The 13,607-nt window shown below is 45.0% G+C and overlaps 1 long non-coding RNA gene across 1 annotated transcript in view; it reads right to left on the reverse strand.

Annotated features, from left to right (window-relative positions):
• Positions 1–1,946: 1,946 nt before the first annotated feature.
• The window catches only part of LOC125964266 (uncharacterized), a 98,167-nt gene continuing 86,506 nt past the window's right edge, over positions 1,947–13,607 (reverse strand). The window contains exon 3 of the long non-coding RNA XR_007477124.1: positions 1,947–3,104. This is a non-coding gene — a long non-coding RNA (uncharacterized LOC125964266). The remainder of the gene's footprint in view (positions 3,105–13,607) is intronic.

The following is a 13,607-nucleotide window of genomic DNA, read 5'->3' on the forward strand; positions in this document are numbered from 1 at the left end:
TTTTTTTTAATATTTATTTATTTGATGGCACCAGGTCTTAGTTGCAGCAGGTGGGCTCCTTAGTTGCAGCTCACCAGCTCCTTAGTTGCAGCATGCAGGCTCCTTCGTTGTGGCATCCATTTGGGATCTAGTTCCCTGATGAGGGATCGAACCTGGGCCCCCTGCACTGGGAGCGTGGAGTCTGAACCACTGTGCCACCAGGGATGAGTGATGGTATTTTAAGTTGACCCAGTAGTATCTAAATTTATCTGCTGGCATTTTAAATTGATCTAATGTATTCATTTAATCCAATTTAATTAAACATCATCTCCACCTGATGCTCTTTAACTTAACCTGATGGTATTTTACATTTATCCCAGTCCAGTAGTTAATCAGAATCAGTAAAATTGGTTTAGGGCAGTGGTTCTCAAAGTGTGGTCCCTGTACCAGCAAGAGCATCAAGATCACTTGGGGACTTATTAGAAATGCAAAGGGCTTCCCTGGTGGCGCAGTGGTTGAGAGTCCGCCTGCCGATGCAGGGGACGCGGGTTCGTGCCCCGGTCCGGGAAGATCCCACATGCCGCGGAGCGGCTGGGCCCGTGAGCCATGGCCGCTGAGCCTGCGCGTCTGGAGCCTGTGCTCCGCAACGGGAGAGGCCACAACAGTGAGAGGCCCGCGTACGGCAAAAAAAAAAAAAAAGAAAGAAAGAAATGCAAATTCTCAGACCCCCAACCCAAACCTACTGAATCAGAAACTCACGGGGTGGAAGCCAGTCATCTGTGTTTCAGTGAATTTCAGGTGATTCTGATGTAGGCTAATGTTTGAGACCCACTAGTGAAGGGACAGAGTGAGATCGTTTCTGGGCAAATAAAGTGGTAATACAGAGGGAAGACGGAAAACAAATTTTGGGATGAAAATGAACTATTCCTGGGTTAGGGTTTGCAGAGATTTGCAGAAGCCCAGCAGAGAGAGCAGATAGCAGAGTGGCTGAGACCCAACTTCTGTGATTGGCCAAGGTACAAGATACGCAACTGTTTACTCTGGAACTAAGGAGATAGGGATTGTGTCCTAACTCGACACTGTCAGCACCCAGGGTTATTTTTAGTGCTGGGATTTTGTCTCACGGGTGAAAGAAGACAAGTCCGAAAGATTTAGAATGCCTCCGAAGAATGCAGTATCTAAAACGTCTTAGAATTCCCGTTTTCTTTTCACAATGGGAGACTCCAAAATAAAAGGCAGAGACAGAGTGATTGAACGCACTGAGACTCACGCTACAGTGGAAGCAGCCAACCTCACCTGCACGTATCCAAGCATGCAAAGCTGGGGGGCTCGGGAGCCTCACCTGATCCCCCTGAGATGGCAGCTGGGGGGGCCACATGCTCTCACGCTCTCTCACAGGCAATAGGATTACCTTATCAACCTTCAGGACAGCTGAGGGCCAAGCAACTCGGGTCACGTTTTGCTGCACAACCACTTCTTATCTTCGTTAAGCGTGGTGGCAGCTTTCCTACCGGTAGAAAAACATGCCTTAGCCTATGTCTGAGGACTCCTGGCTAGGTCAAGTTAAGCAGAATCTGTGACTTTCTGAAAAATATATAGTATGAGCACGTAAAAGTTGAAAATTCATTCTATATGGATTACTGGTGGCTAAGTTCCTTAACCAAAGGATTTTCAGTGATTTCTCAGAGAATCAAATTGGCGGCAGAGATGTAACTGTCTAGTTTAGAGATGTGCAGGAGAGGTGCAGAGAGAAAAGTAAAGCATAACAAGATGGAAGGAACTTCAAGGGAGAAAAGAATCTTGCGCAGAATACCTGAGTTTTTAAAAATCAGGGTGTAAGTGATAAGAGTTAACAGAACAGATTTGGAAGTCAAGGTGGCACTAAAATCAGAAGTAGCTATACAACATTAGGATTATAAAGCATTGTAGAGACAATAAATGACATTCTGCGTCCAAGACAGGTTCTATCTGACTATGTAATGGCACTGGTCTGTATAGAAAGTGACATTCATTGACAAACAACTTGACATACCCTTGGGTCCTACAGTCCAGTAATTCTTTTCAGTTTTAGTGAGGTATAATTGACAGATAAAATTGTAGCATATTCTAAGTGTACAACATGATGATGTGATATACATATACAGTCCCAGTAATTTTAGAAGGAATTGACTTTCTAATGTCCCCTCCTTCCCAGTCCCACCACCGTCAAAACCTAAAACCCAAGAACCTACTAACAAATACATTCTAAGAAGAATCTCTTAGCCTTGACAAAGCTGGACGATCAGTACAGTTTTATGAAATTCTTCCTCAGATCCCCTGTCATCCTTTCTCCCCTTTCAGATTCAAAGTGTTTTACTCAGTCCACACATATTCATTGAGCGCCTAATAAGTTCCAGATGCTACGCTATAGACTGGGAATACATTCCGGGAATTTGCAACCAAATGCAACAAACAACTTCCATCAGAATCACCTGAGGTGCTTGTTGAACTACCAGTTCTTAGACCCTGCCCCAAACCTTAATCGGAATCTCTAGAGATGGAACCTTAGATCTCTGAAGCCACATGAAAGCCCACTGGTCTGTGTTAATGGGGAAAGTTTTTTGCCCCTCCTGCCAGTTAAGGTGGCTTCATCCTTAGGCGAGTGACTGCTTCCATGAAAGGAAGGCTGCCTGCATGGTGGCTTCAGGCAAATGTTTCCTCCACTCTGGCCTTACACAGAAACCCAGATTTTAGCCCAGGCAAATAAGCTACTAGGAAAAGTGTTACCAAACCAAACTTGGGTCCACTCGCCCGCATGCAGTAAAGCCAATCTACTGTGGCGAAGGAAAGTGCAGCGTTTATTGTAAGGCACCAGTACAAGGAGAATGGGTGGCTTGTGGTTCGTTCTCAAAAACCCCAAACTCCCCAAAGGGTTTCAGCAAAGCACTTTTAAAGCCAAGGTGAGGGAGGGGTGTCCCAGGGTATGTGATCAGCTCGTGCACAATTCTCTGATTGGCTGATGGTGACGTAACAGGGTGGTGTCACAGGGGTTAACGTTATCCATCCTTAGGCCCAGTAGGTCTGGGGGCTACGGGCTCATGGTCACCAAGTAGTTGATTTCTTGCATTTGGTGAGGGTTTTAGCACCTGTAAAACAACTCGGGAAATGTGCGTCAGATCCTGTTATCTAGGTACTTCAGAGAGGAGCGACAGCAGAGGATATGGGGGAAGGGTCTGCCCTGGGAAGGCCCCATACAGTCCCACTGGGTTACAGAAGGTGAAAGCTGACGCTCTGGCCCATGAAGGAGGTCTCAGCAGAGGTGGTGCTACCTGGACTGCATTGTGCTCAACACGTGTGCTGGGTTGGGATGGAGGTTCCAGTGACTCAGCAGAATAAGAAATTGGAGGCTGTAACAACAGAATGTTTAACTCAAGGGTAAAAAATATATATTTCTAATTTTACATCCTTGGACTTTTAACATATCTGGACCTGAAATTTCAAGATTTGATTACTGAATTTTAATTTCTTACGAGGAATTTGATCATGGCAGAAACTTTATATCCACTTTGGATATATGTGGTTGGCCTTTTTTTATTAGATCTTGGCATCATTCATTCTCCTTATAGATTCTCTAATATGCTGTGCTGAACGCCAAGGCTGTAGGGAGAAGGACACTATTTCTTGGGTCCTCTGTGTCTTCAACAGCCTTGTGGTATCATCAGTGTCTCTAAACGGCAGAAGCTCGCTGAGTGTCTGTCAAGAGCTTGTTCCAAGTGGGTCTCCTGGAAATTAAATGTCTCTGGCTTAAACTGTGCTAAAAGACATTGAGAGAGGCTGGGACTAGAAAACTGGTAATTCAGTGGTTCTGTGGAATCTAACAGATTTATACTTGAGTACGAAAAGGCAAGACCCGGAGCAACCACAAGCAGTGGCTGGAAAGCGAGGTTTCAGAGTCTCCCAGGCTGTCATCGGAGCACGACCCCAAAATGGGACTGGGACCCAGAGAGGCCAATCAGTGGTTTTAAACTAGTGGTTCGCAAGATGTGGAACTCGGAACACCGATACCAGTACCACCTGGGAAGTCGTTTGTCTTCTCCGCGTCTAGTCGTCAGTAGGATTCCAGAAAAGCTCCGTCTGTGCCAACGTGCCCAACCTCACGACACAAAGATACAGAGCTAGAGGTCACAGGACCATGTGACCTTCTGGGTCAGAAGGCTAGGATGCCCTATAATCTCTTGTGAGCAACCCCAGTGAGCTAGCTTAAAGCATCAGGTTGTCAAATCACGCTCACACAAATCTGAGACGTTACCCCCAAATCAAGCTGTACTAGTGGTTTTAAGGATATCAGCCACCAGGAGGCATAGGCAAAGCGGGGTGATGTCTGAGGTGTCCTACTGACTGCCCCGGTCCTTCCTTCTCACATCAGACACATGCCCTCTGGACAGAATAATAATATATGAGGGTCTCTAGGTAAGGTTGATGGTCACCTCACACATCAAGGAGATTTTAGGTTATGAAACATCCCCATTTTATACCCAGGTAATTGTATAGGTAACACGATCTTCTCCAGGCATCATGCCTCATAAATCTATAACATCTAGGTTTGTTGGCCCTAAGTAATCCCAAATCAAGGATATCCAACTAAGAACACTCAATATATAAGGACTTTCCTATCAAATATCACTGGTCTACCAGGGGGTCCAGTTAAGAGCATATTTACAGAGAGATGAAGCCAGGCCACTTCCTTTCTTTTGCAGAAGCTTTCCCCCAGGAATCAGAGGAGAAACGGATCACAAATGAACTGCTTTAGCTCCTTCCTCCCCACGAGGACGGTTTTGTGAGCGAAAAGAAAGGCCCTATTATACCAGGACGACAGGTGTAAACTGGGACTGACCCAGATAAACCCAAATGTATTATCACCTGTTCTACGGCACCCAGCACTGAAAGTGTGTGGGTAGCAGAAGAGAAACAAGATTTGGAACATAGGGAACCAGAAGCTAGTTGGTGGGAAATAATTTGAGTCTTCAGACATGTTAAATTGTAACTGGAAGATTCAATTCTCGTTGAAGCATCGTCACAACAGAAGTTTCTGTCAGGAATAGATGCAACAATGCATGGTATCTAATTATAGATGCACTAGATATTTTTCATGAGAATCGTACAAAATAGAATTTATCATAATTCCTTTATCATAGGCCAAAATCCTATAGCTGTATTAAACAAGTTTGTCTGTGTGTGACATCACATGATTTATGCATTCTCAACTCTAATTTTTTTTTTTTTTTTTTTTTTTGCGGTACGCGGGCCTCTCACTGTTGTGGCCTCTCCCGTTGCGGAGCACAGGCTCCGGACGCGCAGGCTCAGCGGCCATGGCTCACGGGTCCAGCCGCTCCGCGGCATGTGGGATCTTCCCGGACCGGGGCAGGAACCCGCGTCCCCTGCCTCGGCAGGCGGACTCTCAACCACTGCGCCACCAGGGAAGCCCCTCAACTCTAAGTTTTTTAAAAAAGTTTTGATCAATCAGGCTAAAGGAAGGACTGAATTATTTTCTATTGTCACTATAGCAATTGATATCACAAAATTATTGTTATGTAAAGAGTCAAAACGTGCCGCCAAAAAAAGTAGGGAAAAAGATAAAAGTATCCTAGAAAATAAATTAATCAAAACAGTATGTTATTTTTCTGGATTTTGTGATGTTTGTGATATTTCTCAGTTTTTTAAGCTGCCACATGGTGAGGTAAGAAAAATAAAAGAGGTTGGGAAATCGGACAGACTTGGTTTGAATCCCGGCCCGCCCATTCACTAATCACACGACTTTGGATGAGCCCCTTGACCTCTGGTGCCTCCGTTTCCTCATCTGTGAAATGGGGAGAATAAGAGTGGCCTAATCATAGAGATAGAGTAAAGATTAAATAAGTTACTACATATAAAGTGCCTATAACTTGAACTGGTGCATAAGGGCTTCACTGGTGTTAACCGTTATGTGGGCAGTTTTCTTCACCTCTCTGAGCCTCCATTTCTAGCCTTACAAAGTAAGGAAAATAACACCCACAGTGGAATATTACTCAGCCATTAAAAGAACGAAATAATGTCATTTGCAGCAACATGGATGGACCTAGAGATTATCATATTAAGTGAAGTAAGTCAGACAGGGAGAGACAGATATCATATGATATTGTTTATATGTGGAATCTAAAAAAAAGGGTACAAATGAACTTACTTACACAACAGAAACAGAGTCACAGACGTAGAGAACAAACTTATGGTTACCAGGGGGTAAGGGGGTGGGGGGGGAGGGATAAATTGGAAGATTGAGATTGACATATAAACACTACTAAATATAAAATAGATAACTAATAAGGACCTACTCTATAGAGTTCCCTACAGGGAACTCTACTCAATACTCTATAATGATCTATATGAGGAAAGAAGCTAAAAAATGAGCATGTATATATAGGTATAACTGATTCACTTTGCGGGTACACCCCATACTAACACAACATTGTAAACCACCTATACTCCAACAAAAATTTTAAAACAAAAAAACCTTTCTGATTCCACAAAGCAGAAATTTTTTTCCCTGTAAGTATAAAGCCTGAAGCCTGCTTATGTTTTAATTGTTGAAAAATGTCATGGGAGCCATTCACTGTCAGAAATAATTCATTTTTAATACATGTAATAATTTCTTCTGGAACAATATATATTTTATCAGCTGAGCGTAGGCCTTTATAATTATTATCACTATTCCCATATAATTAAAAAAAATTTTTTAAGGAAAATAATACCCACCTCCCAGAAATGCAAGGATCAGAGGTCATTAAAGTCAATGGCAGGGCTTCCCTGGTGGTGCAGTGGTTGAGAGTCTGCCTGCCGATACAGGGGACGCGGGTTCGTGCCCCGGTCCAGGAAGATCCCACATGCCGCGGAGCGGCTGGGCCCGTGAGCCATGGCCGCTGAGCCTGCGCGTCCGGAGCCTGTGCTCCGCAACGGGAGAGGCCACAACGGTGAGAGGCTTGCGTACCGCCAAAAAAAAAAAAAAGTCAATGGCATTTAGTGGGTGTCCCTAAGTTAGGATTCTTGGTCTTTAAATAACAGGTACCACTGAGCCAATGTGTCCTCCCCTCCACTTCCTTGGAAGGATTTGAGCCACTGGGAGGAATTCTGGGACCTCAGGAGCCCACCCCTGATCCCAGCACCAAACTAGCCTTAGGGCAACAGGATTTCTGCCTTTTACGTTCTGTTTTATTTCATGGTTTTTCTCTCTCTTTTGCAAGTTTGCAGTGTTTATTACGCTCTGTATGAAAAAAAAAGTGTTGTTAATTGGAATGCCTGGGATCTCCCATGCCTAGAAATTAAAGGATACACTTGAGTCCCAGGAAGAAATGGGTAATGATTCCACCTTAACCGTCAGGGTTGTTCTCTGACTTCCAACATGCCCTCTGTTCCCTCCCTACCCCGACCCTCAGCTAGAAAACAGCATATTTTAGGTAATGCATCTTGACTTATCTAATGGAACGTCTTGAAGTCTTCATTTAAAAAGCAAAAACACTAAACTCACAGCCTGAAATGAGGTCATTTTAACATTGCACTTGGAGGGAACTATGAAAAACTTGGTACTTTCACTGAACTTCAACCTCAGACGTCGGTTTCATGTACTTATTGAGTTTTATTCATTTATAAACCACTGAGGCCCTGAGTGTTACTGTGATACGCACTCCTCAGATACAAGGCCAGAGAAGCCAAGTTTTACTACTGAGTGTCTGACTTTACAAGCCTGGGTGAGGAAGAGACACAAGATCTAAAGCTAAAGAAGGAAGGATGGAAGGAGGGAGGGAGGGAGGGCATCAGCTCTTGTGTCTTTGACAGCATCCACCTATGTGCCTGAAAGAGGATACTGCCAGCTCTGGACCCATCTTCAGGACAAGTTTGCCCAGGCATGCCCAGGCAAAGTTTTGGTTTTTTAAAAATGAGACGGATCCTGAGAGCACAAGAGCTCTCAAAGAAAGAAAATTACCAACATCATCCCAAGACATCCCAAGGCATCACCACATTAAACTATTAAATCTATAAATCCATGTTTTACCACCTTTAAGAGCCAGGCCACTGTCACAGTGCAGGCAGACAGGCCTGCAGCGTCCTCTAGTGGTGCCTGGCCTCTGAGCCGGGCCCTCTCCGTACTTCTCTCCTCACTCCTCAGCCTGCACCGTGCCTTCCTGGTGGTTGGCCTTGATCGCAGCTTGCCCACGCCCAACGTCCCCACAAGCACCAACACACTCAAGGAAGAGCACTCCAAAGCTGCTGCAGAAATAGAATTCGAGGGGCTTCCCTGGCAGTCCCGTGGTTTAGAATCCACCTTCCAATGCAGGGGATGCAAGTTCGATCCCTGGCTGGGGAACTAAGATCCCATGTGCTGCAAGGCAACTAAGCCCAAGCACCACAACTAGAGACAAGCCACACAACTAGAGACAAGCCACAACTAGAGAGAAGCCACTAGAGAGAAACCACAACTAGAGAGAAGCCACTAGAGAGAAACCACAACTAGAGAGAAGCCACCACTAGAGACAAGCCACCACTAGAGACAAGCCACTAGAGAGAAACCACACTAGAGAGAAGCCACACAACTAGAGAGAAGCCACTAGAGAGAAACCACAACTAGAGAGAAGCCACAACTAGAGAGAAGCCACTAGAGAGAAACCACAACTAGAGAGAAGCCACACAACTAGAGACAAGCCACAACTAGAGAGAAGCCACTAGAGAGAAACCACAACTAGAGAGAAGCTACAACTAGAGAGAAGCCACAACTAGAGACAAGCCACCACTAGAAACAAGCCACTAGCGAGAAACCACAACTAGAGAGAAGCCACACAACTAGAGAGAAGCCACACTAGATACAAGCCACACAACTAGAAAGAAGCCACAACTAGAGACAAGCCACTAGAGAGAAACCACAACTAGAGAGAAGCCACACAACTAGAGAGAAGCCACTAGAGAGAAGCCACAACTAGAGAGAAGCCACAACTAGAGAGAAGCCTGTGCGCTGCATGACGCAATGAAAGATCCCGCAACTAAGACCCAACAAAGCCAAAAATAAAAATATATAAATAAAAAATAAAATAAAAATAAAGCAATTCTAAAAAAATAGAATTAGAGTTGAATATTGTTTTTATAAAAAATATTATTTAAACATGAGTGAATGTGTGTATATATATATATATACACATACTGATATAAATGTGTGTGTATATATATATATATATATATACATACAAACACACACACAGAGCCAGATATATAGGCATATAAGCTTAAATATTAACTGAATCATGTTTAGGTAATTTACATAGGCATGTATTATATATTCTTTCTTTCCTTCTTCCTTCCTTTCTTTCTTTCTTTCTTTCTTTCATTCTTTCTTTCTTTCTTTCATATGTTTCAGGCCAGAATCCCCAGGACACTATCTTTACTATCATACAGATATATGTGTATATATATATATATATATATATATATACACATATATATACATACAGTATACAGTATATCTGTATGTGTATATAAATGTATACACGTACACATATTTATATACAGAGCCATAGAGATAGTCATTTAAGCTTAAATATTAACTGAATCATGTCGTTTTGGTAATTTACGGTGCGAGTATTGTATATCTTTCTGTCTCTCTTCTTTCTTTCCTCTCTTTCTTTCTTTCGTCTATTTTAGGCCTGCATCTCCAGGACACTATCAAGTATATATTATATCAAGTAGTGATATAAACTCCTGAACAGGCTGGAACTCTTCCTGTTTTAGCTCTCCCAGAATTTTAGGACATCCAGGCTCTAAGACACTTCACAAAGCAGGACTTTTGATTCCAACCGCGGTCCCCAAACTAATCCCAATCCTCCTGAGATCCTGCAGATTCAGTCATGGACAGAAGCCCATTTTCTGAGGATCCCCTGAGGGGTGTTAACTGTAATTCGCCACTGCTAGTCAGGAAAGTATAAGACTGGCTTTAGAATCAAGCAGACTTGGGTTATACTCTTGTCTCTGCCACTTGGGCTAAATAACCTGTCTTGGCCTCCGTTTCCTCATCTGTAAAATGGGGGATAATAGCCTCTACCTCGTCAGGTTGCTGTGAAGATTAATGAGATGAGGCTGCAGCGTGTTCAGCCAGGTAGCACCAGGCTGTGCAGGTGCTCAGTCGATAGTACTGAACCGTATGGAAGGCTACTGATAAGACCTGGGCTTTGAGCTGTTTTTATGGCGAAGCGCAACCCAAGCCATTAGCATCCCCCTTCCAAAGGACTGCTTTCTCTGGTGGATAGTAACAAAGAGAAGGCTTCGGTCACCTCCTTCCTGAGCTCTCTGCTGGGAGCGCTCCCTGCTGTGGGACCCTCAGGTCACCACTCACTTTGTGGCTGGTCCCTGCCTGGACTCCAGGACGCAGACTTCCGATGGCTGCCGCTGCTTCTCTAAGGGACCAGCAGAGAGGCGGCAGGCAGACAGCACTTCCTCTCATTGTGCTGTCTCTTTCTTCTCTGCATCCCTCGACCTGAGGCCACAGAGGGATGCGTATCAGCTTCCCATGAAAGGTTGGGAGAATTAAAGTGAATTACACATCGGAAGAGAGCACAAAGCTACGTGCTAAAGATGATGTTTCCCACAGTCCAGGGGAAAAGGACCCAGAGAGCTCACTTCTGCTCAGTGAGGGGCACGTCCACTTCCTAACCCTGCTCTCTTGTCCTCAGGTCTGCCCTTGTCTCCAAAGCAGGCCTTTCCTTAATCTCTGCAGCAGAGGCAATGCTCGGTGCTCACGGATCTTGTTTCGTTTTCCTCTTCCCAGGCCCACAGGAAGACTCCATTCTCAGCCTACCTTGCAGTTAATGTTAGGGCTCATGACTGGGCTCTGGACAGCGGGACAGGATTGGAAGTGATGTTTGCCATTTCCGGACCCGGTCATACACTACCTCTCTTCTCCTGCTCTAGCGCTTCTGTAGGCCTCCCATTCTAGATGGCATGGCTACCAGCTGGAGGAGGGCTGCCCGCCCTGCCATGAGACAGAGTGTATGCTGTGAGCAACCAGTAAACCTTCACTGCGATAAGCCCCTGAGAAGCCAGGGCTTATGTGTGAGCACAGCACAGCGTTAATCACACATACAAATATAATTCAGACTAAGACTCTTCATCTACCCAAGAAAACCTACCCTCAGGCCTTACTCCGTGGCTGCATTAGACAGCCGTGGCTCTGAAATCGTCAAAACTAAATTCGATGCCTATTTGGGTAGGTATTTTAAGGTTTCCAAACATTACCAGGAGTCTAAAATTGCCTCTCTGCAAAGTACAATAATTAAATTAACGGAAGCAATCAAAGGATTAAAGAAAGACGAAACGGGGCTTCCCTGGTGGCGCAGTGGTTGAGAGTCCGCCTGCCGATGCAGGGGACACGGGTTCGTGCCCCGGTCCGGGAAGATCCCACATGCCGCGGAGTGGCTGGGCCCGTGAGCCATGGCCGCTGAGCCTGCGCGTCGGGAGCCTGTGCTCCGCAGCTGGAGAGGCCCCAACAGTGAGAGGCCCGCGTACCGCAAAAAAAAAAACAAAAAAAAACCGAAAGGGCTTCTGAAGTCTCATGTTCACCTCCGCTGCTTCCGTGTCTCGGGCTTTGCCTCCAGGGCCATCTTCCTTCTCTGACCCTATCAGAACCTTCCCCGTTAGTGTGAAATCTTCTGAGGATCCAGGTAAACCCCAAATTTCTTATGTTCCCTGGACTAAGGCTGAATTTGAGCCACAGTTAGAGTTTCTAGAAGTAAGTGAGGAACCCCATGGGTTTGCTAAAGAATTTAACATAGTTACTCAAACCTACCAGCCTGGTTTCTCAGATTTATATCAGTTAGTCCACATGCTTGTTGGTGAGGGTCAAGCCAAACAATGGATGAAACTAGCCCTATGGGAACATCCTGGAGGGGGTTAGAAAGCAAACCCCTAACTCGACAAGAGTGCAGAGCACTGGCTGAAAACCTCTATCAAGCAATCCCTGTAGCCTTTCCTAAGCCTGCTGATGGGAACAAAACTCAGGCTTGCACACAAAAATCCGATGAACCTGTTCATAACTATTGTAGTTAACTTCAGATTATCTTTAAAGAAAATTCTGGTCTTCCTTCAGAGGTTAGTTCCATTAGGGTGGCCTTTAATTACATGTTTATGAATGGCTGAACAGGGATCTTCTCTTTCAGTTGAAAGGGGCAGGATGGAATGAGAAACTAGGTCCCCTCCAGATTGAGTTAATTTCGCAAATCAGCTTGCTTGTACCCTAGATGAGTCACCAGAAAGAAAGACTGCTAAATTCTTAAACTCTGACAAATGAAGATCTCTAAATGAAACCAAAAACCTCCTAGTTTCTGCTATTATTGCAAAGAGTCATGACCTTGGGAAAAAAGATTTAAGCCTTTCTTACAAATTTAAGCGTTTGGGTCATTTTCAGCCCTCTAACCAGCCTTTCCAATGTCCTCCTAATTCCCAATGAGGGGGCTCTGAGGAACTACAGGGGTTCTTGCCAATTTTCCCCTTAATCAGCTCAGAAAAACAACTCTCCAGATGGGAGATTAATCTCTCTGTGTCTTTACTGACGCCAGAGCCACGCTCTCAGTGATCAACCCCCCTGCTCTGAAGCAGCCGTGCCTCAGAGCACTAAAACAGTTCAGATAGTGGGGATCTCTAATGAACCTCGACAAGTTCCTGTCTCTGAACCTGTTCCCTATCGTTTAGGCCCTTTGAGAGATGCACACCCTTTTCTCCTTATCTCCTCCACCCCTATTCACTTATTAGGCCCTGATGTCTTGGAAAATTACCATACCAGACTCTCTTTCTCTCAAAAGGGGGAAACAATTCTAGAATCGACAGTAGCCATCAAAAGAGCCAACCAGATGAATTAAGACACTTTGGGGCTTCCCTGGTGGCGCAGTGGTTGAGAGTCCGCCTGCCGACGCAGGGGACGCGGGTTCGTGCCCCGGTCCGGGAAGATCCCACATGCCGCGGAGCAGCTGGGCCCGTGAGCCATGGCTGCTGAGCCTGTGTGTCCGGAGCCTGTGCTCCGCAACGGGAGAGGCCACAACGGTGAGAGGCCTGCATACCGCAAAAAAAATAAAAATAAAAAAAATAAAAGACACTTTGACGTCTTTTATGTTCTCTGTGTCTGACGGTACTGAAGCTGAAAGACTGACCATTTCTCCCTGTTGAATCAGCTACCACCCTTCTTATGGACAAAATCTCCAACTAATATCGACAAAATCCATGGTGCACCTCCCGCTGTGATACACACTCCTTACCACTGTACATGCATTAAACCATTGGCTCCACTGACCAAATGATAACATTCCTGAAGGAATATTGGTGGGAAAATATTAGTAATGTCACAAGGAGGGCCCACCTTGCTTGTCCCACCTGCCCAAAATACAATCCAGGAGAACCTGTTCACATCGCTCCTAGACAGTCTGAATTGCCTAATGGGCCATTCAAGGTTTGGCAGATGGATTTCATACAGCTGCCCCCATCTCAGGCTATAAATATGTTTTAATTATGGTCTGTATGTTTCCTCACTGGACTGAAGCTTGCCCTTACAGACAGGCCACTGTTTCTTTGGTGGCTAATATTTTGTT

This window comes from Orcinus orca, chromosome 4 (genome assembly GCF_937001465.1).
Source record: "Orcinus orca chromosome 4, mOrcOrc1.1, whole genome shotgun sequence".
NCBI lineage: Eukaryota > Metazoa > Chordata > Mammalia > Artiodactyla > Delphinidae > Orcinus > Orcinus orca.